This window comes from Manduca sexta, chromosome 28 (assembly GCF_014839805.1).
Source record: "Manduca sexta isolate Smith_Timp_Sample1 chromosome 28, JHU_Msex_v1.0, whole genome shotgun sequence".
NCBI lineage: Eukaryota > Metazoa > Arthropoda > Insecta > Lepidoptera > Sphingidae > Manduca > Manduca sexta.
Window position 1 is genome coordinate 3,648,943 of NC_051142.1, and position 24,455 is coordinate 3,673,397.

The 24,455-nt window shown below is 34.0% G+C and overlaps 1 protein-coding gene across 4 annotated transcripts in view; it reads right to left on the reverse strand.

The window, feature by feature from the left end:
* Positions 1-24,455, reverse strand: part of LOC115450468 — an 88,600-nt gene that overhangs the window by 40,180 nt on the left and 23,965 nt on the right. For 3 of the 4 annotated variants that reach the window (XM_037444430.1, XM_037444431.1, XM_037444426.1), the window contains exons 2-3: positions 14,325-14,394; positions 645-731 (exon numbers count right to left, since the gene is read on the reverse strand). The gene's annotated coding sequence lies outside the window, so the exon portion shown is untranslated. The remainder of the gene's footprint in view (positions 1-644; positions 732-14,324; positions 14,395-24,455) is intronic. The other variant, XM_037444427.1, reaches the window with a different exon arrangement.

Below are 24,455 nucleotides of genomic sequence, written 5' to 3' on the forward strand. Positions count from 1 at the left end.
GGAGCCTACTCCACTTACCATCAGGTACAGGACAGTGACTTAGCCGTGCCGGTAAAAAAAATAGAGATCCTACATTTCACCTTCTAACTGTATCATCATTTCTTTAAGTTATTTCAATGCAATTACGCAATTAAAACTAAAGGCCCCACATCCTGTCAATAAATCACTCGCGCGCTCTGATTGGTGCAATTTGAACATCTTAGCGCAATAAAATACGTAATAGGTCCATTACTATGACCGCATTACCGTCGGCTCATTACTGGCGGCGTTCAACACTCCAAACTTAATTCACGCTGACTGTACTTTTTAGAAAAATCTATCGGAATGACTTTAATTCATTTCTAGGAATAAGAATCCTTAACTATTCAAAATAATGTATGCAGTGTGTGCATAATGGTGATAAAAAATATTTAATAAGGTAACAAAGTTAATGTCAAGTAAATGACACTGACCTCTCCGACCACTTTTATTTTGTAGCGAATTGTTTTATTTTGGAACATGTTAAGTACATTTATATCGCATCATTTAATAAAAAATATATACAAACATTTAAAACATAAATCTTGTAAACAAAACAGTACAGTCAGAGTATTACAATACTGTCACATGTAAACTAGACTGATGATTAATGTAACTATATTTACCTGATAAATAACTTTTGAAACACGTTCGATAGGCCGTAAAACGAAGATGTCGGCGGGAGTGGCCAGTTCGTCACATCGTCGACTTAACTGCAACAAACGGGACACTTAATGTTACTTGCAAAAACTGGCATTGTAAAGAAAATGCAAGTTTAATAGAATTATGGAAGCGATTTTCTGAAGTGTAATTTATTACTTAATTTATTATTAATGTTGTCGTATATTTATGAAATAATCCTATTAATGGTTTCTTATGATGACGCGAATGTTAGACTTAAAATAAAACTATTTTTCGGATTTGAAATAAAACTATTTTTTATCGCCTTTTTTATATTATGATTTTCTGCCATTTTTATTTTAATAATTCTATTATTTTTTTACGAGTATTTAGGCTTTATATTTTGGAATCAAATAAAATGTGTATATTAACTTAACCATGGAGAAGAAATTACGGAATTAAAAACCAATTTATTATAACATTTTTAACAAGGATTTTTTAATTCTTTATACTTCATTTAGTTAACAGTAGACTTATAGCTTATGGTAATGAATAAGATTTCCGCATAATTTTAACTTGTACCTATGCGTGAGTAACACTTGAGTAATTGAATGAATGAGTCAGAAGTATAAATGAAACTAAGCATGTCACTTGTTCATCTCATAGAATTAATTAATAATTAATTTAATATAAATTACCGTCTCAGTAGAAAAATGGTAATTTTCAATGAACGTTCCCAGTCTTAACTAGTGCTTCAATCCACAAAAAACTTTATATTCATTAGCCCATTTGCGCGACGGGTCGAAAATAGCGATAAAGATCTTCCACTAAAATTGCCAGCAAAACAAACACATCTAAATTAAAACTCTTATAATTTATTTCTACTTAATTTAAATAAAGAAATAAAAAGTTATTATTACCTAAAACCTTATTTACCGCTACAACAAATCTTACACAAAACTCTATGCAAGAAATTAATATTAATAAAAAATAAAATATGAATATCTAAAACCTCATTACTAATACTTTATTTATCACTACAACAAATTTTACACAATACTCTATGCTACAAAACAAATCCGAACTGGCGCCTACCGCCTTCTTCACACTTCATATGACAAAACAAATAGTGGAATAGATGCATAATTAAGATGATCTGATATCAAAACACATGTTATAGATCATAAAAAACAAGAACAACGGAACAGTAGGCGGCGCCCATTGTACCCTCGACACATCGATGGTATAACGGACCTCTTTTTACTATCATTGTTTGGATAATAGAAATTAATAACAAAAAATACAATCGGTATTGATACTTGAATTGGTTTTTGATTTTTTTGTGCTTAGAATATGCATTTGTTTGTAACTGTTTATTTATTATTAGCTTTTTCAGCAGACTTAATACTACGATTATAATAATTAGAATATTATAACTTATAACTATAATATAAGCCCAAGTTAGGAAAACTATTTAATTCAAACTCGCGTTTATTAAACAGACACTTTATGTATCAATTAACTGAAATAAATACATAAGCCACAAATAAATAACTGCAAATTCTGGCAACTGCAAATTCATGGTAACCAACATGGCGTTTGAAAATACCAAACTAGTCAATCATTCTGTCGAACGTCTCAACATTCCATTCACGCACCGCACAATTTGTCATACACGCCGACACATCGTTCTACGTTTTGAATAATAAAATATACGTACATATACGTTTCTCGTAAAATAAAAATTATATTCTGATGAGTGATAAGATATGTTTTAAGTTTTTCATGCTATAGGAAAATAAAGGAGCCATTGTTACTTAAAGTAAAGTTAAAACAATTTATAAGCAACCAGAAGAATCAATGACTGCCCACCTTAAAATAAAGAAATAAGATGGGATGCTCGGATATCCGTAAATTTCACTCACCATAATTATTAAATATAAATTAACTTTCATTTTACATTTGATTACGTAAAAACTCCCAAATTATAAATATATCATTAAGTTTTTTTTAATTCGATTACATACAGATATGATACGTCACACCCACATTTCCCGCGCAAAAACAAGACTAGCTTTTTATTTTTTAATTCGTTGTAAATCTTTGACGCGTTAACGTTCTAAAATTAAACAAAGGACATATAGATCTTACAGCCTATAACATTACAAGTCTTTATTAACATCGACTCTTAGATTTAAAAAGAAATACCTTTTTTACAAGCATATAAAATTTTGCACATTATATCGGCACATTCGAAAGTGTACCATAAATCATAAACCAATATAAAACTCTTGGTTCAAAGGGATCAAAAAACTTGTTTTGAATTTATATTTTTGAACAGAATATTAATCACAAATGAAATTTTATTACATCAATTAAATGCCGTGTGTAGAGAAACAACTATTAGATTGTTTCGCGTTAAAATATAAACGTCAATAGGTTTTATTATTAAATTTTATATGGTATTAATGCTCCTCTATTTGCTATTATTTCGTAATATAAGTACTAAAAGATGTCCTGCGACCTCAACCCTTTCCACGTTCTAAATGGCTCGAAATTCTCAACCTCTTGCTAATATTTGATAGTTAAGTATATAAAAAATGTGTAAGTATATTTCTTAGTATTCCTTGCTTCATTAAGACGTTGTAAAAAATATAGATTTTAAATAGTTCTACCTACGTTTTTAAAAATATGTATTAAAAATGGAATGAGACTGGCTGAAAAGAATTTAAGTAAAATTCAAATATCGAACATCAGTCTACAGTCAATAAAATATAAAGCAATCGGAATTACAATCATAAAATCCTTCTTCTTTTAAAATAACACATCGTGATCATAAATCGTTTTTTTTTTCCTGTGTTCCGCTAATTTATGCTGCACTGAAAAAAGTAAAAACCTGATCGTCTAAATTCAAAGACACGCACGTAAAACTTTAGAAGTCGTAAAAGAAAATTCAACGGGGACCACCTATGGAGAAACGTGGTCAGACACAAATTACGATTTGGCACGGACTTTTTTACGCTGCTGTTATGAATCCGTGATTAGACTGACGGACGCCGGAGAAAAAATAAAGATGGCGTCAAAAAAATATAGGTTAGAAACACGTAAAAGGAAACTTAAACTTAATGTAATAAGTAAGTAATAAGGAAGTATGACCACGTTGAGAATATTAAAAAAATTGTGTATAACTCGATCTGTCTCTTGAAATTGTATTCTCTAAATGACTAAAATAGTCATAAATATACATGGATATATTTAAAGTTCTATGTCTTTATCTCCTAAGAAGTAGACAAAATTAAATAGCCTATAAAATAGCCCATTGCAAAATGCGAAAAAATACTCAATTCTAACCTTCTGTTATCAGTCCAGTTTATATTCTGAAACACTTTGTTTTTATAATTTTAATTACCACATATCGTCATCCGTACGTGAGGCAATTACAAACCTCTTATATTGATATATTTTTTACAAAATACAAAAACGATTGTATGTTTTTCTACCAGATTTATTGGAGCCGACATGTTTCTTCGAAATACTCATTATCTGTCTGGTTTCTAGAGAAGTCTGTGAACTGTCCCATCGAGTATCGTACGCACGTGACGACACGCGGCGTGAGCGGCGCGGAAATAACTGCGCAAGCGCACGTTCACATACACTATTACATAAAAACATGTTGCGGCTAAACTATAACTTGTTGCGAGTATATGACCTGTGGCTTAGAACATGGAGAGCCTGGGAGTGTTGGATTTTCGTGGGAAAATATATAAAAAGAAATATTTTTGGTAATCTTGTTGAAACTATTACAACTGCTGATAACGTAGTATCAACAAATATTTTATCAAATTGAAATAAGGTAACTAATGACAAAACGAGAAACAAGCAAAGGAGTAAAGGCAGACCACCAGCCCGATGGGCAGATGACCTCGCGCGGTGTGCCGGGAAGCAGTGGCTAAGACTCACACAAGATAGAGAAGAGTGGCGTGACAAAGAAAAGGTCTACACTCAGCAGTGGGTGGATATGGACTGATTAGATAGATAGATGAAAAAACAGTCATACCAATGTGTTTTGCGTACATAACATACGTTAAGTCCTGTATTTAACAAAGAAAGCAGAAGTACATGTTTAACACTCAACCACTCGAAGGAATAAATAATTCTAGTTAATGAAGATAGCATTAAAGCTAACAATTTCGAATATCGCAGAGCTCTTGTATGTCTTCCGTAAACAAATACAAAATAACTGAACATTGAATTCATTTCATCATATTCTAAGTACCTTGAAGAGCAAAGCGCGTCATTCTAGAAGCTTCTGCGAATGTTAGTCACAACTTGGCACAGGGCAGTAAGGACAAACGCGTGGATTGAAATGCATGAACCGTGACTGTACGGCAAAAGTCATGGGTAATCGCTAGTACGAAACAAAGGCCATAGAAATCGCGTAACGCCGTCACGTAAATACACGTCAGCATCTATCGCTTGCAGGTCACGCCCGCGCCGAGCAAGACTTGCTCCAATAAACTACTACTGCGTGGAACTGAGAAGGATTTTTAAAGTTTGAAAGTAGGCAGCTTTTATTTATTGATATATATAGAAGTATGTTTAAAGAAATTTTTATTCTCAAAGAAAAGTCACTTATATGAGAATACTTGCTAATAGCTTAAGATTGCTTGCTATTGATTGACTCGAACAATTCGCATTTTTTTACATGTCTTACGATTGTTAGCCTGAAATGGGTCGTACAAACAAACCGGATTTTGGAGTGAGTGCTTTAGACCTCACATCCCTTCAAAATAGCGTTCCAGATTTGCATTGTTGTTACACATAGTAACGATAATTAAATTGCTAGATTGCGTTTTTTATTTTCTTCTAACCTTCTTGACGAACATGCGCTATATGACCTGTAGTATGTTTATAGGCGGTGATGATCACTCTTAAATAAATTTCAAAATACTGTCATCAGATACGCAATATAAAGTGTGTAGACTTTGAAACCATTGACGTATATTCTATAGACACGAACATCCATATAAACTATTTGTTCAAAATCTGAACTAAAATGGCAACCAAAACGTTACTGTTATAATCTATTTATTCACTTGAACAACAAATAATTTCACTTATTAACTAATATTTTTCATTCAAATCCAGGTTTACACTTAGACTTGAGTACTTATATCATGAGCGCCACTCCGCACACAACCACAAGCTGTCAATATTGATTATACTTAAGTTAGTTTGAATGGATTGCAGTTCAATTCAGTTGAACACAATGAATGTTTGGTACGCCAAATCTAGTACGTAGTACATCGATGTTTAAAACTGATATATAATCCGATAAACCAGGCCCTTAACGTGTAGATTTCCTTTTTAATCATTACAACTGGACCCTAAAAACCAATGTAAAGGGAATAATAACATAACTTTCAACTCGTTAAAACTAAGAGTTAAATTTTATCTCTTACAATGTGCTAACTCGAATGCGCACGCATCCCACTATTTGCGAGCGGTAACTGCCAATTTATTGCATAATTACATCCAAAGGTACACAAATAAAAAAGTTAATTAAACACAAAACGTACCATTTGCACTTTTATTACTATTCTCATAGGGTCTATAATATTATGCGTATAGAACTGGATGTTACATTTTTAAATCGATCTCCGAGAACCAAGATACGAAATTAGATGATTAAGTTTAATGAATTAAATTAAAAACGCATGTAAGCAATTTAGATTTTATTTAGATCCAAAAAGGCTTATTTTGTTTGTCGCCAGTAATTATTTATTTTCTTTATTAAATTATACCAGCGTATAAAATTCCCGAGAGCCCACGTCTATTTTTTAAATGTAGGCTTAAGTGCTCAATTGGATAAGAAATAATATAAAAACATTCCTACTTTATCAGTTTGAAGGGCTTACATGCTAGTATATGGAACCCGACCGCTGCTCTCTATTTCTGCAATCAAATTAGCAAACACAATACTGTGATTTGAAACACATTTTAGCCAGAATAATAGTCAGAATTAGGCTTTATATGGCACTAAACATGTCAGAATATAAATGCATGCTATCCACGAAGGGGAATGCAGGGCGCCCACTTTTCGCCAAATGTGTTAAATAATACCGATGTATTTATTTAACATATACTATTTAGCATCGGCTGGTAATAGGATATTTTTGTCTGTCCGGATAGCAACCACTGTGCGTTAGGTATAACACCCATAATAGTGGCCCACGTAAGTTTGTCGCGTTCCTGGATCAACCATTTTATATCCGGATTCAATCATACCGGCATAGTTGTGTCGACTGAGGAGAAATAATCATCTCTCGGTAGACAATACTCATCATCACGTGCTGTAATGTCAGATTGCTTAGCGCGTATAAAAAAAAAAAAAAAAAAACATTGTAATATATTGTATGTGTATTATAGTGTTACTGCTTAAAAGCAAACATCTACCACCAGCTATAATCTCGTTATTCCATCAAATAAAAAACTCAACTTGCAATACAACCCACACATACACTCAGTCGCAAAGTCCATGTCGTCTTTAAATAAACTGCGACCGGAAACTGAGTCAGTTTGGTGACGCCATACTTGTGGGAAAACATAAATCATACGTACCACGGGTTATCGCTACACGATCGTTTACCGCGAAATATTTTGCTACGAAAAAGGATATAAGTCCACGAAAACTATACATTCTAACATTATACTTAGTGTAAATTAGTTTTTTCTCTTTTATTTGTATGTTACGTAATATAAAATTAAGTAATTGTAACGCATAGATATTGAGAGAAACTTGGCGATCAAATTACTTCAAATTTTGGTACTTAAAGCGTCACTAAAGCAACAAAATTTGAAAACTTAAATAGTACTTTCCTAACGTGTATAACAACTCTAAAAATTTCGAGTCTGTTTGAAATTCCGACGATCAAACAATCTAGTTATGACTGACTACAAATAAAGTAAATATACTCCTTAAAAAAGTTCCGCTTATAATTACATATTAAATCAAACAGAAAAATAAGTTCAAAGACCTTTAAATAATCAATCACAATCACTTTTTTTATATATTTAATACATACATTTCATAAATATTATAACATACGAACAATATTATTACCTCGTTCTATATATAGAAGTATGTAATCAGTGATGGAAACAAACCACGTTTTAAACGGGTTAAAGGTTATGTATGAAACGTAGAATATTTAAATAATACATTTCGTTATTTCAAATAATGAATACCTGCAGGATTAAAAGCAATTTAAATATCATAATAATATACCTTTCGCTCAAAAATAAATTTACATAACCATTATATTTTAACATTTAACTGTTTAGTCTTTCGTGGGTTACATTAATATAATTAAAATATTTATCCAAATGCGATCCATCTGTATGTAAAATTTTATCTTAACCTATTCAATTACATGCTATTGGTCAACAAACCAGTGGCGTAGGGTCCATATAACCCAATCCCTACCAGCTTCCCTTTCATTATTTATGTAAAATCTAATTATCATTAGAACGATTTCCAAACCGCTTATGCATATTATTAGAATCTATGAGTTGTGCAGTGTTCCTTTTCGGAAAATTTCATCCTTCGCCACGGCCAAAAATAGTTATAATATTAACAAAGGTATATTAATAGACTTTAGTTCCCAGATATCTTTTTTTTAATGAATGAATGATAAAACACTTTATTGTATACACCAAATACAGAAAAATGAATTCAATTATTATATCATATAAAAAAGTGCACCAATCGTCTTATCGCTTAAAAGCAACCTCTTCCAAACAACCTCATATATAAAGATACTTATATTTATTACAAACTAAAGAAGATAAGCCTTTTTTGTGTTGAATGACGCGACGAGCTTGTCTTTCACCTGATGGTAAGTGATACGACCGCTCATAAACAGTAGAAACACCATCCAACACTTTGAATTACAAAGTATTGTTTGATATTCACAGCGCTCGTCATCCTGAAACATGGGATGTTACGTCTTATTATGCCCAGTAGTTACACTGGCTACTTGCTGCTTGGAGCCAAGAAATAGACATTGCAATGGTACCTACCTAGGCAGACTCTCACATATGAGAGACCTACCACCATATAAATGTGTATTGTTAACCCTAATAAAAATAAACGCGCTTAAGTAACGTCAATAGTATAAAGCCATCACATTCGCATAGTGCGCACACGCGGCCGCGCTTGACCCCGAGGTCACGTCGCGGACCTTGTGTGATTACCACTCGTTTCATTACTATTGTTTGACAGGTCGAGAAAACAGGAATGTGTGTGGTACTGGATACAGGATTATATTGTTTACTTAAGTCTGTCGTATGAGAATCTGCGAGGGTAGGTTTTTTCTATTTATATCGCCAAACAATCTGCATTCGTTACTCCGTTCGAATGATATTTGATTGTATTTTAAGCATTATATGAGACTTAAGGTCTTACTTTTACCGATGGTGAAAAAACCTTTTGAAGTGACCATCGCCGTCCCGTGCTCTATAATTCAAAGTTCTTGTAAGCGTTGCCAATGTTTATTGACAAGCGTAACCTTTAACATCAGCCGAACCACCTGCTCGATTCAACATTAAGTTGTTTATAAAAAACATATTAATCAATGTCGAACTTGCAAAAAGTATAGATAAAATAAACTATAAAATTCACTAGTGCAGTCTTTGTGTGAAAAAGACTTCAACGACCGCATCGCGTTTAAGTCTTTTCCATTAACATGCGCCCGCGCAGCCCATTCCGTCGAAATGCCAGCTTTACTTGTTTTACCATTCCAAACTCGTCCAACAATGTAGAATCAACAAATCGAACGCAAATATTAGCTCTGTTCGGTCGGCATACAAAAAAAGGTTAAGCGTAAAATCTACATACGAAGTGGGTTCCGTGGAAACAATTTGCAACAAAGTAAGCCATTACGCAATATATTTTGCATTTGCACGTAATGGTTGGCATTCTTTCGTAGAACAGAATTATTTGTACTAAAGTTGTGCTGCTAAGTTAGTAATCATCTAAAGGACTAACTGAATATTTTTCTTAGACCCAGTGACATGCACACCAATTAAAATATTTCGCGTCTATTATAATTTAATAGGAATGTTAAAAATATTTAATAAAACAGCCCAAAAGCATTCCATAGAGAATATTGTCTAGAACTGGTCGAAACAAACCGAGTCCCGCTAGACGATTGTTTATGATATGATACGCGAACGTCGCCAAATATGGCGTATGTGCACTATGATAACAAAAACCAGACTGAATCCGTTAGAGTCCGGCATGTAACTAGTTTTTGCCGGCGCCTCCGCCCGCTGTCTACATATTCCAGAAATATTAAATTAACAGCTGTTTTGTCAAGTACGTTGTTTAGAGGAGTAAAAAAGAGTGAAAACTTTGTGATATGTAATATTTGTTTGCGGTTTTGTGTGATTCAATATTTTTCCTATTCCTAAGAACTACAACAAAATATCTTAGTAAGGACTCGGTGATATTTGTGATTGTTGATGCGTTATGTAGTTAAAATTAAAAATAATATTGAATTTAAATTATGGTCCATTGGGTGCCAATACGGTAAATATAACTGTGAGTCAAATGAAAAATTCAATATTTCAAAAAGAAAAATTTAATTAAAATAATACTAAAAAAGAATTAAAAGCCATATTGGTTGACCTTAATTGAACATCTCGCCTACACGTTCCACTACAATTTTTACCAACCTACACTCCCCAAATGTCGAAGTTTCGGCCAACGCAAAAACAATCAAAGATGGTATTCGACAGTTATGCAAAGATTCGAGGCGTCACAGCATTATGTCATACCTGTCGAGCTATTGAAGGTTTCATGTCAGTTGACCGTCTTGCGTGTTATGTAAGCTTGTAGTTTGTTAAGTTCTAGCCTATTCATTTTCTTATATTTATGCCTTTTGTTACTATTCATATTGCTATATAGATTTTTTTGCTAATCATACGCGGCATTTTTATACCATTTTGTATTCCCATTACCTTGTACACCGCTCAACAGTTACGGAGAATATTAGAATTGTAAAAATTTATCCGTGACTATCTACTTTGCCGTTGACTAAATCATCGTTTTACAACGAACGCGCCACAAATGAAAGATGGAATTGAAATTTTTTATGAGAATATATTAGATTATTTTTAAGGATTTATAAAAAAACAGTTTTGAATTCTTGACATGTATGGGATAAAAAAATTATTACTATTACTTCATTAACCGGAAAGAAGCAGACTTTTCCTCTATTATTGTGTCAGACAGAGTTAATCACAACATAACTTGACCAACTACCTCGGTCGTTCTTTCTATTAAAACTCTTACCTAATTACTCGACTTGATAACGATTGCTAGAACACGCTAAATGCATGCTGTTATTGACAAGTCCGTATTGAAATGTGTAGCGGAAGTCTATGTTCAGAAATGGACTTCATGTGGCTAAAGGTGGTGAATTACTACACTAGAGCGTTTTCAAAAAGTCATCATCAGCCACATATAGTCCACTGCTGAACATAGGCTTCCCGCAAACATTTCCAGACGGACAGACGGATCCAGCGTGTTCCTGCAACCTTAACAAGTCGTCGGTCCACCTTGCAGGTGGACGTCCAGCGCGGCGCTTGCCGTCACGTGGTCTCCACTCGCGAACTTTTTTGCCCCATCTGCCGTCAGTTCTTCGAACTATGTGCCCTGCTCACTGCCACTTTAGCTTGCTAATCTGCTGGGCTATATTGATGTCTTTCGTTCTCCTACAGATCTCTTCATTTATAATTTAATCGCAAATATTTAAAAAAAATATTATTATTTAAATAGCATTACCTTTAAAAGTCGAAACACAAATTTAAATGTTACCAACGCAACAAAATTGTGCCAAAATGAAGGCAATTTCTCTTGAGCTCATCAAAAATGACATTTAAAGCATTCAATTTGAAAATGACATATATTCAGCATGTGATCAGCAAATTATTTCGCCGAGAACATCGCCAGCGGTCGCAAAACGTGATCACGGATCACTTACAATTATTTATAATTACGTTTCCCCGATCACCCTCAAAAGTAAACTACGAATGCGTATGTCTGTTATTACACGTATTACAGTGTAATTTCGGTATTACAATGTAATTACATTATTACGCCGCATTACAGGCACATGACACGTTGTTATGTCAAATTATCGTATCTAAGTATGGACCCGCGGGCTTGGACGCGTCTCACGCGTTGTACGAGCTGACTTTCTTTTAAAAAGTTGTAAATACGTCACCGTCGTGTACCCGTAATGATATACAGAATTTTGCTATGTCTTCATAATAGATTGCTAATATCTTGTATTAGCAACGCTGTGAGCACGGAAAAATCTGTTTTTTTATGCCATCTGTTTATATAATTATATTCCCGATACGGCATCTTCTGTCTGTCTGAAATCTGTCATTCCTGTCTGTCCCTACCAGTCGATTTTAATTTTATCACAGATCAGGATATAAATCAAGTGCACAAGATATTTTGATAAGTTAATCGACGTATTAACTCATTTCAAAATATCCCCAATTAATAAAAGCTTAATTAAAAATAAATTCAATTATTTTTTATTTAAAATGCTAATTTGAATGCGAATTACATTTAATTACTTCGGAGCAAAGACAAATACAGGGTAAATATCATATAATATTAAAACAACGTAACGATTAAAGCCTATTTAAACTTTTAAACACTCGCATACCATAGACGCGACCATGACCAAGGCAGCATTTAGATTCAATTTTTTACAAAACCTAAAGAAATAAATGGGGACAGAAAAACTGTCATTTTACATGCACAAGCGCAAAAATTGCATGTTATTATATAGTTTTTACACGCGTTCCACCACGCTCGGACATTCTGAGCATTAGCGCAAAAACTAAACGGACACAGGGATTGCGAAATATTGCCCTTGTCTATTTTTACTGCGCCATCTTTTTTTCTTGACGCGTTTTTTTATTGCACTTCGCACCTAATGACATATGAGAAAATCGAGTTAAATTGATAAAAACTTGTCGATGGCGGTGGAAAAAGTAAAGTTTTAGATAATGGATGGGATTAAAAAAGTTGTTAATCGAGCATATCTCGGTCTCCTTTAGAGTTGATCGTTGAGGATAGTAAAAACTTAGTTCAGTCAGATAATATGGGCTGTAGTGGCGGTGGCCCATGGTGGTTGTGCCACATTTTCTCAAAGACCACATAAAGTAAAGTGGCGAAAGGTAACATTTTCCATAAGGGAACCCGACATAGCATAAAGGTACTACTAATATGCATAAATGCGGTCTGCAAGTGGTTCCAATGAAAATTCGATTTTACATAAGTTACGAAAGGGAAGCCCGCAGTAATCGGATTATATGGACGCTTCACCACTGGTCACAACCAAAGTTGCGCGTCTATGATTAAAATTTTAGGAAAATTCATCATAAATTTAAGCTAAACCAATCACTTTACAATAATAATGCTTTTATCGATCCACAAATCAAATCCTGAAATTTTTATATCAGTCGTTATAAACCTCAGCTGTTATATCAAAACCACAGAAACATAAATCGACAAATAAACAACTATCATGTCGTTGCATGTTAAACTCTACATTCATTTTTATCTCTACACACGTCCCCGATGCATCGGCCTACACAGCACCGCACAAAGTCCCCATTCATTTAAAAATATTTATTAAAATCTTAAACAAAAAATGTCTGTACAATCGAGAAAAAAACATAAAGCTCGCGAAATTACAGCTGCGCTCGCACCATAAATCCCGTGCCATAGACAACCAACATGGCCGCCTATTCTATATTGTCTCTTGGCCACATCACAAGTTCTTTTTACTCGAGAACTACCAAGGCTCTTCATGACACAACTAGAGACTTTAACATTTTACCATAAGACTTATTTTTCTTCGATTAACTGTAATAAATAAGTTTGTATTTCTCAGTAAATAGAGATGACAATCAGCTAATCTCCCGCCGTTTTATTGGATGCAATATAGAAGCAGAAATTATGCTTTTAAAAATAATATTTATTTATCTGATGTACAATTTATGCGCTGTGTCAGGTGATATTGTGGCTTCTTGTTACATCCCCTAATTAATAGACCTTTTCTTCGCGTGTATATCTGAGCGGATATTTAATCTTGGTTTCGCATTTTAATCTCAACGTTGAATCAATATATCAGATGATGTGTATCCTAGGGGTTCATGAACTACCAGTTTAGGAGGCACCTTATTGAGGATGCCTTTGTGTTAAGAATACAGAAAGGGTATAAAAATATGTAATCAAGCACTAATCATTTAGATTTTTCATTTTAATCTAATAAGAAGATGCTATTTAATTTGCTATTGTTGGACAAATAACTCTAATTATTTTGGTAGTATTTAAATTAAATTCCCTATGTGAAAAAAATCATGAAGCCACATGCAGAAACTGAACATCTATACTCCTAATAGAAAAAACACCTGAGAACATTATTTCTGCATTACTATAGCTACCCGAAAGCAACACTACACATTCGAATTTAATCACCTGCGGGAATTGAACCCGTTGTTGTAGTTACTTTATTGCCCTCCAGGCCCCAGATACATTACCATCAGAAATGTTTTAAGATAAACAATACAGCGAAAGTGAAGCCGGTATTTACCTCGATTTATTTGACGTCTCGTATGGAACGCACCCTTAACAAGGGCGGCATCGAAGACTGCGTTCGTTATCTGAAATAAAGAATAATACGTTAATTCTGCTGCCATTCAAGTGTGTAATGTATGCCAACCACAGACTAGAAAAGGGCTAGATATGCCTAAATGAGTAAGTTGTATCGTCATTGATATTTGATAGTACATGCAAAACTGAAAAAAATGTGATTTCAATTGAAAATAAACGTATATTGGAAATAAGCTTGTTGAATATTTTATAAAAATATTGTAGTGGGAATATAATCGCTTCGGGACAAAAAATAGGCACCTTACCTATGTTTTAATTTGACCTCACTTGCCAGAGGAGAGTATTAACAATATAAAATCATACAAGTATCTATCAAATGGAAAACAAAAATATATACATTTATTTAAAATCAGCGCAACATTAGTATAATATTTTTCTTAAATGACAGAAATATTTTGTATTTTACTTATTGTCGTGTCTAACATAATGTACCGATCTATCCTGCCATCCTCTACGTTGACTTAATAAATCCAACGCTAAATGGTAATTAGTTTTACAGAAAAAATATCTGGATTCTGGGTAACTAAAGATAGTTGACAGTTGACCTTTAATAATAACAGCGTACTAAAGCAGTGGATGTACGAATGTCGCCCGGGGACGCATCAAAACTCCTTCATTTTGTACCCGAGCATTGCCTTTGAATAATTGTGATACTATGAGTTTACCCAAGACAATAAGAATTATTTTTCATTGTTGAAAACTGAATAGTTACCCTACATGAATAGGGATACATGAATCTGAAATTGTATGAAATTTTAAAACAATAAAATTGTATAAAATTAAAATATAAATAATTATTAAATATTTAAAAAAAATAATCTCTCGTGTCTGAGAAATCCGAGAGTGGACCGGTATCACCTCCGTTGAACACCTGTTCAATGATAAGGAGAAATACAAGAAGCTGACGACTAACATTCAACAATAAAGAGGCACTTAAAAAAGAAGCAGAAAAAAAGTTCGTTACATAAAAATATACAGATTTCTAATTCTGACCGCAATTATGACCAATATCCCATACTTTTTGTGGAAACGACGTATTTTTGTATGAGATCATCATCCATTTTAACCATGAGAAGAAGCCATTCTACGAACCGAAAGGATCTAAATTGTAAACCCAACAATGCAGATGGGCCGTGCTAAGTCTGGATACTGGTATATTTAAGTATTCTGTTACCATATTGAATAATATTGTGGGATTTTACTGTTAATTTCCTTAGAAGGCTTCATATTCGTCGTGTGATAGGAATTTTACTGTTAGTTTCCTGGGAAGGCATTAAGGCTTGGAACCTTAGTCCTGTGATAGGACTAATGACTTTTAAATGAAATATATTCATATACATCTGTAGTTTCTTGTCAATATTCTTATGGATTTATTAGGCAGTATAAGACGGTAAAATTATAATGAACCTCGGCCGTCCTAATGCTTCTCGTTCATTGACATTATATTTTTCGGTCTGCATTGTATATTGCAAGATTTTTTTATTACAATCTTACATTAGAGTACTCTATGTATTCGCTTTAAATATTAGCATTTTTTCCTGAAAAACCTTTTCTAATTAAAATAGTTGCAGAATAAAATCAGAAACAGTGTTCCTAATTTTATTCACCACATATTCACATATGATTCACAAATTTCACCGCAATGCCGACAGGGGCCTTATCCTCTATGACAGTGTAAACTCCCAACGTGGCCGCGTTACGTTATCTTTGTGAAATTAGCGTGGAATGATATTCTGTATGCCAATTTCATTCCTCTTAAACGCGACGCGTTACGCTACGTTCTTGTTACAAACTATTAAAATAACGTGTGGCAGAGGAAACAGGACTTAGAGCGTTATTTATTTCAAAGTTCTATACATGATTTGCAGAGAAACGCGGTGGTCACCCTACACCCCATTATATTGTTTGAAGTCAAACTTTTTATTCGTGTAGCGTTCCCAGGAGCACTGGAAGGTCCCACCAATGTGACTCTTTTGACATTACTCGGCCGGTTCCGAGCCTGCTTGAGTAAATACCTCGTAAAACAAGCGAAATTGCACCTTATTGTAAAGCATCAAGAAGGAGCATTTAGAAAATATGTAAATAAGCAATACCTTTGAGATGGAAAGTGTTCGGTTAACCTTGAGAGAGCGTCTTTATTTTTTTACAGTGACGTGTGGAAAATGTATTTTATGATCACTATTACCCGCACTTTTATATATAATATGTGTTCTCAAGGTTTTTTTGTATAATAACGTATATTTAATGCATAGTTAGCAGTTCATTTGACCTCTTCTAGTTTCTTTAAAATTTCAACACTTTTGTCAAAGAATTCAAAAAAATAAATTTCGTTGTCTATGACAAATATTTGCCACGAAAACTACAATTGTTTTAGAAGTAGGTATATATTTAAATACATCAATCATAAATATTCCTAATAAATTAAAATTAATCATAAAACTTGTGATTCCTTTGAAATAATAAGATTCCTATCATAGAGCTGTCTCCAACATTGTAGTGAGCATGATTATTTTAAAATTGTTGTATACCCCTATATGTAAAGGACATGTTCCTCCATTTGTAAAGAATAGCTAATTAAAGAGGTACTTAATGCTTCCGTTCTGCTCGCGTGTGGCCGGCATAATAATGAACACTAGCGAGAAATGCTTGCTTCTTTCAATCACTATGCTTAAAGCATTAATATTTTTTTTTAACCTGATTTTATTAACTCGGCAAGGGTCGTCTTATATTATACAAACGCATCGAACTTTGGGCAGAGTTATTTAGGCTCCCAACCTAAGGGTTAAGCTATAATAGATAACAACATGATATATCGTAGTATCAAGTAAATGGATTACCAGAAAACTAAAGTTTAGTCGTCACAATCATTGTGCCATTTGTACAAAATAGTTAATTTTGTGAGAACATTAATTAACACTAAAATCAGCTACAGAATTTTTACTAAACGTAGACATCCTACAAAGATTTCCAAACCGACTTGTTAGACGCGACCAGAATCCAGCGGCTTTCGACTTTATCAACGCATCTCTCCACCCTGACATGATAGAAGCGAAAGGTGAATTTTCCGAGTGAACCCGACACAGGGACTAATATGCATGAATAAGTATATACGTAATACGGTCTGCTAATCGTTATAATATAGCGCACTCTTAATAAAATAATGACCTATTTCAAAATTGTTAATTTGTGGCAGTAGTCGGAAAACTAATTTCTGTTTACCTTTTAGTTTCATTTTTTACCTATCTTTAATAAGCTCAATTTTATAGCAATTTGAAAAAAAAAGGTCGCAAACTAAAATTTGTTTTCCGATTGCCACAAATTAACAATTTTGAAATAGGTCATAATTTATTAAGAGTGCTATAGATTCTATATAAAGGGAAGCCGGCAAGAATCGGATTATAAGGACCCTTCGCCCCTGCGACGTGACGATATTTCTAGTCTATTCCCTATCTATAAAGCGAATACTCTTTAATTTTAATACCACCAATTTAAGTAAATTTGGTAGTTCTAATCAATATCGGTAGTGACGAAACGTTGAAATCGTGGATTGTAAAATAGCTTCGGTTAATCGTCTACAATCTTCGCCGGCATTTATCGACGCGTCTAATTAACCTCTTAATAAGTTATTTACCGTTGACTATTTACATGAGAGATGAATGCTGCCGTGTTAAGCGGTATGTCAGGGAAACCTTATTTCGAGATAATTGTAGTTTTATAGTTTTATATGTAAAGCTGAGATAGAGAAACTCTTTTAAGGTCTTTTTGACAAGTTCTAAACAAGATACCGTTATTTAGGTAAGTTCATTGAATGGGTATTTCTTTAAACTATCTAACAACACAAAAATCAAGATTTAGATTTTTTATGATAACACTTTTTTTCTTAGCACGGCTGAATAGGTCTTCTAAAACCATAGCAAGACGTATCGCATACGTACAACCAACCATACAGAGTGTTTGTAAGTACCTTGTTGCAATGATTCACGAAAATTACATTATGTAGTTTAGCTTTTGAACGCCTCTCCACACGCGTGATTGAGTTTTTAGGAATGCAAATCCTGTTATTTATTTTCCCGGGAATAAAGGAGCCTTATGTGCTCTCCCGGGGTCTCAACTATCACTATATCAAATCAATGTGATAGCAGAACTAAATAACATGTAAAACAAACACGCCTTTTAATACCGAAAAGAGTAGGAAGAGGTACCATTGATGCACCGATTTTCATCGTGCGTATTTAGTCCCATGATGAGATAACAGGCGAACCTATCGCCATTGGCCACAAATTCCGAACTCGAAAATGATATTCGAGTAAAACAAAACTATATACTTTACCCGACCCAAGGATCTAACCCGAGACCTCAGCTCTGCAATCGTAGCGTAATACAACTACGCCGCCGAGGCAGTTACATATAAAAACAAACCATTCAAAATTCACATGAAACACAGCTTGACTCCACTGGAGGATTATCAGTGTAAGGAAACACAACGAGCCACTTTACAGCTCGAAATATAAACCCACGTTATTAATAACTCGAATCCCTATGAAATTACACGCAAGCCAATAGCCGAAGTTCCGGGTTCTAATCTCGCTGCTCCTACGCACTGAGTCACTGGCACTGTTGCCACCTCTTATGGGCCGTGTTGTAACTTGCGGTTTGGACTTTATTAGTCAAGTTAATTTTGGTGTTTTTGAAAGGATACAGTTAATCTAACAATAAGATCTTTAAACTAGAATACAATAATGTTATTACTGCTAGAAGGCAGGAATAAACAATGCGCTGATCCGTCTCCAATAAGATAAGTATACTCCCCTTATAAATAATTTGCATTACATCAATGGCTCCTAAGTAAAGTCAAGTATTTCGTTATCTCGGTATTGTTTACTACCAAACCCAATAAAAACATAATTTATTAACTTTATTTTAAGTGAATATCGCAATTTTTTCCAGTTAAAAATAGTTTACTTAGGTACCCATTGATATAAATTTATTATAAACACTATTTATTCCTGCGTGGACTTTATTTATCGAATTCAATTTCCAGTATAAGCTTGTTCAAGAAAACGCTGCCTACATATCCAAGGCTCGATCTATATGCATCAAATTAAATCCAAACCCATTGATTTCATCGTTTAAAACACCATCAACAGCTTCCTTATTTAATAGGATTTATCAAAAAAACAATTTATGATTATCTAACCCTAGCACCGGTCTAACGCACCGAGGTCCAGGCACAACTAACCGAACTAGTCTAACCCGTTTCCCTTCCGCGAACATCTCCGCACTAAGTGGACGTTTAACAAACGCACACCCGTTCTCCACTGTCCGACTGTGGAAATGTGACAGAGATTTTATCTTTTTAATTTGTATAGAACTGGTGGTTTCGCGGAAAGTCGTACGGATTTGTTTGTACAGTTTTTACAACTAAATGTGGTCTTGTTTTTGAGATAACTGCACAGAATTAGTTATAATATCTGGATCTATGATTTACAAAGTTTTCGCGCTACAAGCAGACGTTCTTGACATGATAAATTGCGACGTTGTTGGAAGGAGCAATGATACGTAGACATAAGTTACATCTACCAATATTTTACATACTAGACTAAAAAAACATCTTGTTTGCAACACACTTTATTCCTAAATCTATGTCCGTAAACCTTATTCGTATTATTTTAAATCCTAGAATGACTTTTACGCTATTTCTGTAGATTGCAAGTCATACAATCAATGAGAGTATCGGATCAAAACAACTTACAAACGTGTAAACAAATAAAGTGCGAGTTTTATTATTCAAGTTGTGTGCACTTCGAACTAAATAAATTAAAATGAATGTATTTACATGGAATATCTTTTTTTATTTTACTAATTATAGGTATATTTGAGATGGTTGTCAAACTTGAATGAAACGTTCGCATAGCGTGCTAGTTCTACAATCATGCTTTCATTTACAACACAAGTATTTGTGACTTATTTTAAAGTTTCTCAATATCAACTTAATGTTCCCACAACACCTTTCACATCCGCGTATACATAACCTCACATCTTTTGTTAATTAAACACGTAAGAGGAAAACCTTTATCAAAACTAATTCATATAATTAATTAATAATAATAAACGTTTTTGTCGAAATATAAAAGTTTATGTTAATTTTATATAAAATTTAAAAATCTACTTATTTTAAAATTTAATTATAATCAAATAAACACAATATATTGTACAAAGAAATTAAAAATACGCCCAACAGGTACGCACTATAATATAGGTATTATTTATAAATATTTCTATTCACGATTAATTGCATATTAAAAATCAAAATGTCTTTCCTCTAATCTCAATCCCAATAACTCTCTTGTAATTCATCTGTCTCAATAAAAAATCGATCCCACAACATCAACAAAGAATAACACTATAAAATAACAATTAATGTAGTCAAAGCTTTCAAAAGATCTAAAAAACTGAAACAAAACGACGCGAATGAAAGTAACGATCGTATCCATTGTGTGCCGCATGGGAATCTGTTTCATAATGATATTTTTGCAAAACCAACTTGTGTGTATAATTATTAGATTTCTGTACTTTTACGGAGATTTCTATTAAAGAGTTCCATAGAATTAATCAAACGTTTAATCACCACATACCAAACATTACATAAAAAAGTGGTATTTGAGATGGCAGAATAATGTTTATATCAGTCTAGATAGCAATCACACCTGATGATAAAACCCGCCATAGTGGCCCACGAAATGTATCGACTTCCGTAATAAAAAAACAAACAAACTGTACAATACGCTTTTATCCCCGAAGGGGTAGACTCAGATGCAACCAAGGCACCCAGCTTTCGCCAAGTGTGTGCCGTCTTATGATATGATAGGGAGCGAGCCTATCGCCATATTGGACATCAGACTGTGTATATTCGGTTTCAAACAAGTAAACTTAATTGTATTGACGGACGTTCATCTCTCATCAGTTGAGATGCTATTCGGATCCAATTCCTCTTATCAAGGTACAGTGAGGTCATTCTAACGTGCTCGTATATAAAAAATAAAAAACAATTCCACCATATGACGAAACTTCGCATTCTAAATGAAGAAAGAAAACCTCTAACAACACAATACTCTGCATCTAGTTATAAAACACATCTTGAGACAAGATTTGTAATTACTTTATAAATCAGTTACTCTTTTTTTCTGTGTTAAGGCAATGGAACGATCTGCTGAGACGAATACAAAGAATCAAAACCCAAGGCACACCTCTCTGCCTTTTCGAAGTTATGAGTATATTGTTTATCAATGATCGTTCGCTTTAACAGTGAAGTAAAACATCAGGAGGAAATATACCTGACAATTCTGCAAACTAAAACAAATTAGAATTACGAGGGTATGAGAAAGCAACCCGCTCTAGGTGGTGAACTAAAGCCTAATCTCTCTCAATAGTAGAGGGGGCCCGTATTCAGCAGTGCGCGGTATAGAATACAGGGCTGGTATTATTATATATATGTCTCAATACTGCAAGATCCTTATGGCTGAACTCTGACACTCACTAAGCACCAGGTAGTCCGGCTAAAAGGTCGACATGCGTTAATTTTGAAACTATAATCTCTGAAACTGACTATTATTTACAGCAATATATTTCATATTTTATAGTTTTAGATTGCATGCTTAATATATATGCCAACAAAGCGTGGGACCTTCGTCTCATCACTTACGAGCAGGAAGACCTTACACGGATCAACTTAAAAACATACTTAAATAACAAACACCAAGCTAGTTAAATAAAGCATTTAACCATATCTACACTTGCTAAGTACGAGAGTTTATAGCTCTGCGGCAGTGCAGGTTGAGGTGTACCGTTGTTGTACTGTAACGACTATTATATCGTGCAACACATTGTCTATGTTGATAATACTGATAACTATTCTCATGCTGTAATGAATTATGTTGTTTACTTAATTCTTTGTGGATTATCACTTGTTTTAACGGAGGAAAACATCGTGAGGGAACCTGCATACCTGAGAAGTTCTGTGTAGGAATTCTGAAGGTAAGTGAAGTCCACCAATCCGGGTAGGCCAGCGTGGTGGACTAAAGGCCTAATCCCTCTCATTAGTAGAGGAGGCTCGTGCCCAGCAGTGGGACGGTATATAATACAGAGCTAATATTATTACTAAGTAATCACCCGCAACTCCGCGTGAAAATGTTTTTCGGAGAATTTTTAGACGTACACGACAATGTGACTCTACTGCACCTGATGATAAGTGAAGCAGGGTCCAATAGAGTGTCGACTGACGAGAGATGATTACACCTCGGCAGTCGACACAATTATGCCGGCCTGTTGGAACCGGATATACACAGACTAATCCAAGAACGCGACACACTTACGCGGGCCACTATGGTGGATTTAAACACCTTGTGTACAGTGGTCGCTATCCGGGCGAATATAAATTATATCCTACCACAAGTGATAGTGGAAAGTACTAGAGACATATTATCCACGAATTAGATAACTTTATAAATATCCGAAGACAATCCTAGTTTAATTTTCTACAAGTATGTTATATACTCAAGGATATATGTAAACCACTTGAGCTTGAGATGATACGTGGGTGTAAGGTAAAATTAGAAGCGACCGCAGCATTCCGCAAAACACGCAGGTGCCTCCACCACAGATATATGAGGAAATACTAAACTAAGGCGTAAGGAAGCCAGTATCATCTGTTTATTAGTTACAAAAAAACTGATGGACACGCAAGTGAATTGATGTTTATAACTATGATTACTAATTACAGGTATTATGTCTCTAAGGGAAAGAAAATTTGTAAAGGATAGATTGTAAAGGATCGCAATGATGATGGTGTTATTTCGCGTCTTTCTGCAAGACAGTAATAGCAAATAATAATCACAGTAATAGTATGTGTGTTAGATAACAGTGCGCCCAAGGTTGTATAAAAATTTTCTAGTTAAAATAATAAAAATTGAATACGCTCTTCTATCCAAAACAATATATTTTGTTAACTAACTATACTGTTTAATAGCTTTTGCAATACGTTAATTTTGTAGATTGACATCATTTAATGAATTTTCTAGTAAAACTAGATAGATTAATGAAAAATAATTTAATTATGCTATTTTACATCTGTAAAGTTCACATGAAGCCGATGCCATCATCAAATTAGTTCCACTTTCGAAACTTTGAACAAAATGTTCTAAAACATTACATAACGTGCGTGGGTTGTGATTGACATTTGGGTACACAAGGCACGCGCTGTGGCGATAAACTATTACCATATTTTTTATCTTAAAAAATTATTGCCCTCTAATTTACTCCGATCCACAAAAATGCCAAAACATATATGTTTGGTTTTTGATCTTACGTGTATACCTAAGATCAAAAACTGAGTTCAAAAAAGTGAATATTTTACCGCAATTTAGAAGGAATACTTATAGATAACATTTTAGTAAAGAATAAGCATAGTTAGAGATTCGCGACTCCGTCAAACCAAGTTGAAACCCGTAGCATACTGTCGATTAAAAAAAACAATTGTTACATATAAAACCTGTCAGTTTACGGTTACGTCCTTATTCATAACATCAGTACTTAAAAACATAACCGCTAATCGTTCATAAATTAACACGATGAACCGCGGACGCGAACAAAACCGTGTCATGGTCATCACATAATACGTCGATAGGCGTGACTACATGTAAATTGCGCTGTGACGCGTAGTGTCCATCACCGGTTCATGTACTATTTGGAACTGATGTCATGTATGTCACCGCATTTGATGCAAAAAGCAGAAGTCGTCAACTATCAGTAATTCATGTGCGTGGTACAATGGCCTAGCTAGTTTTTAGTATCGAAGGATGTCACAAAATAAATCAACAAAAATGTGCATTGAATGACATTTATATTCATTCGATAAAAAAGTTGAAAAAACTCAGCTTAAAAAATCTAAAATCAATCTTAAATTATTGGTTGAACAAACTTTATTTCGGGAGTGGGGGGTGACGCTCCGATCCCTCGGCTACGCTTTGGCGCGGCGTGGTAAGATAATGTCATC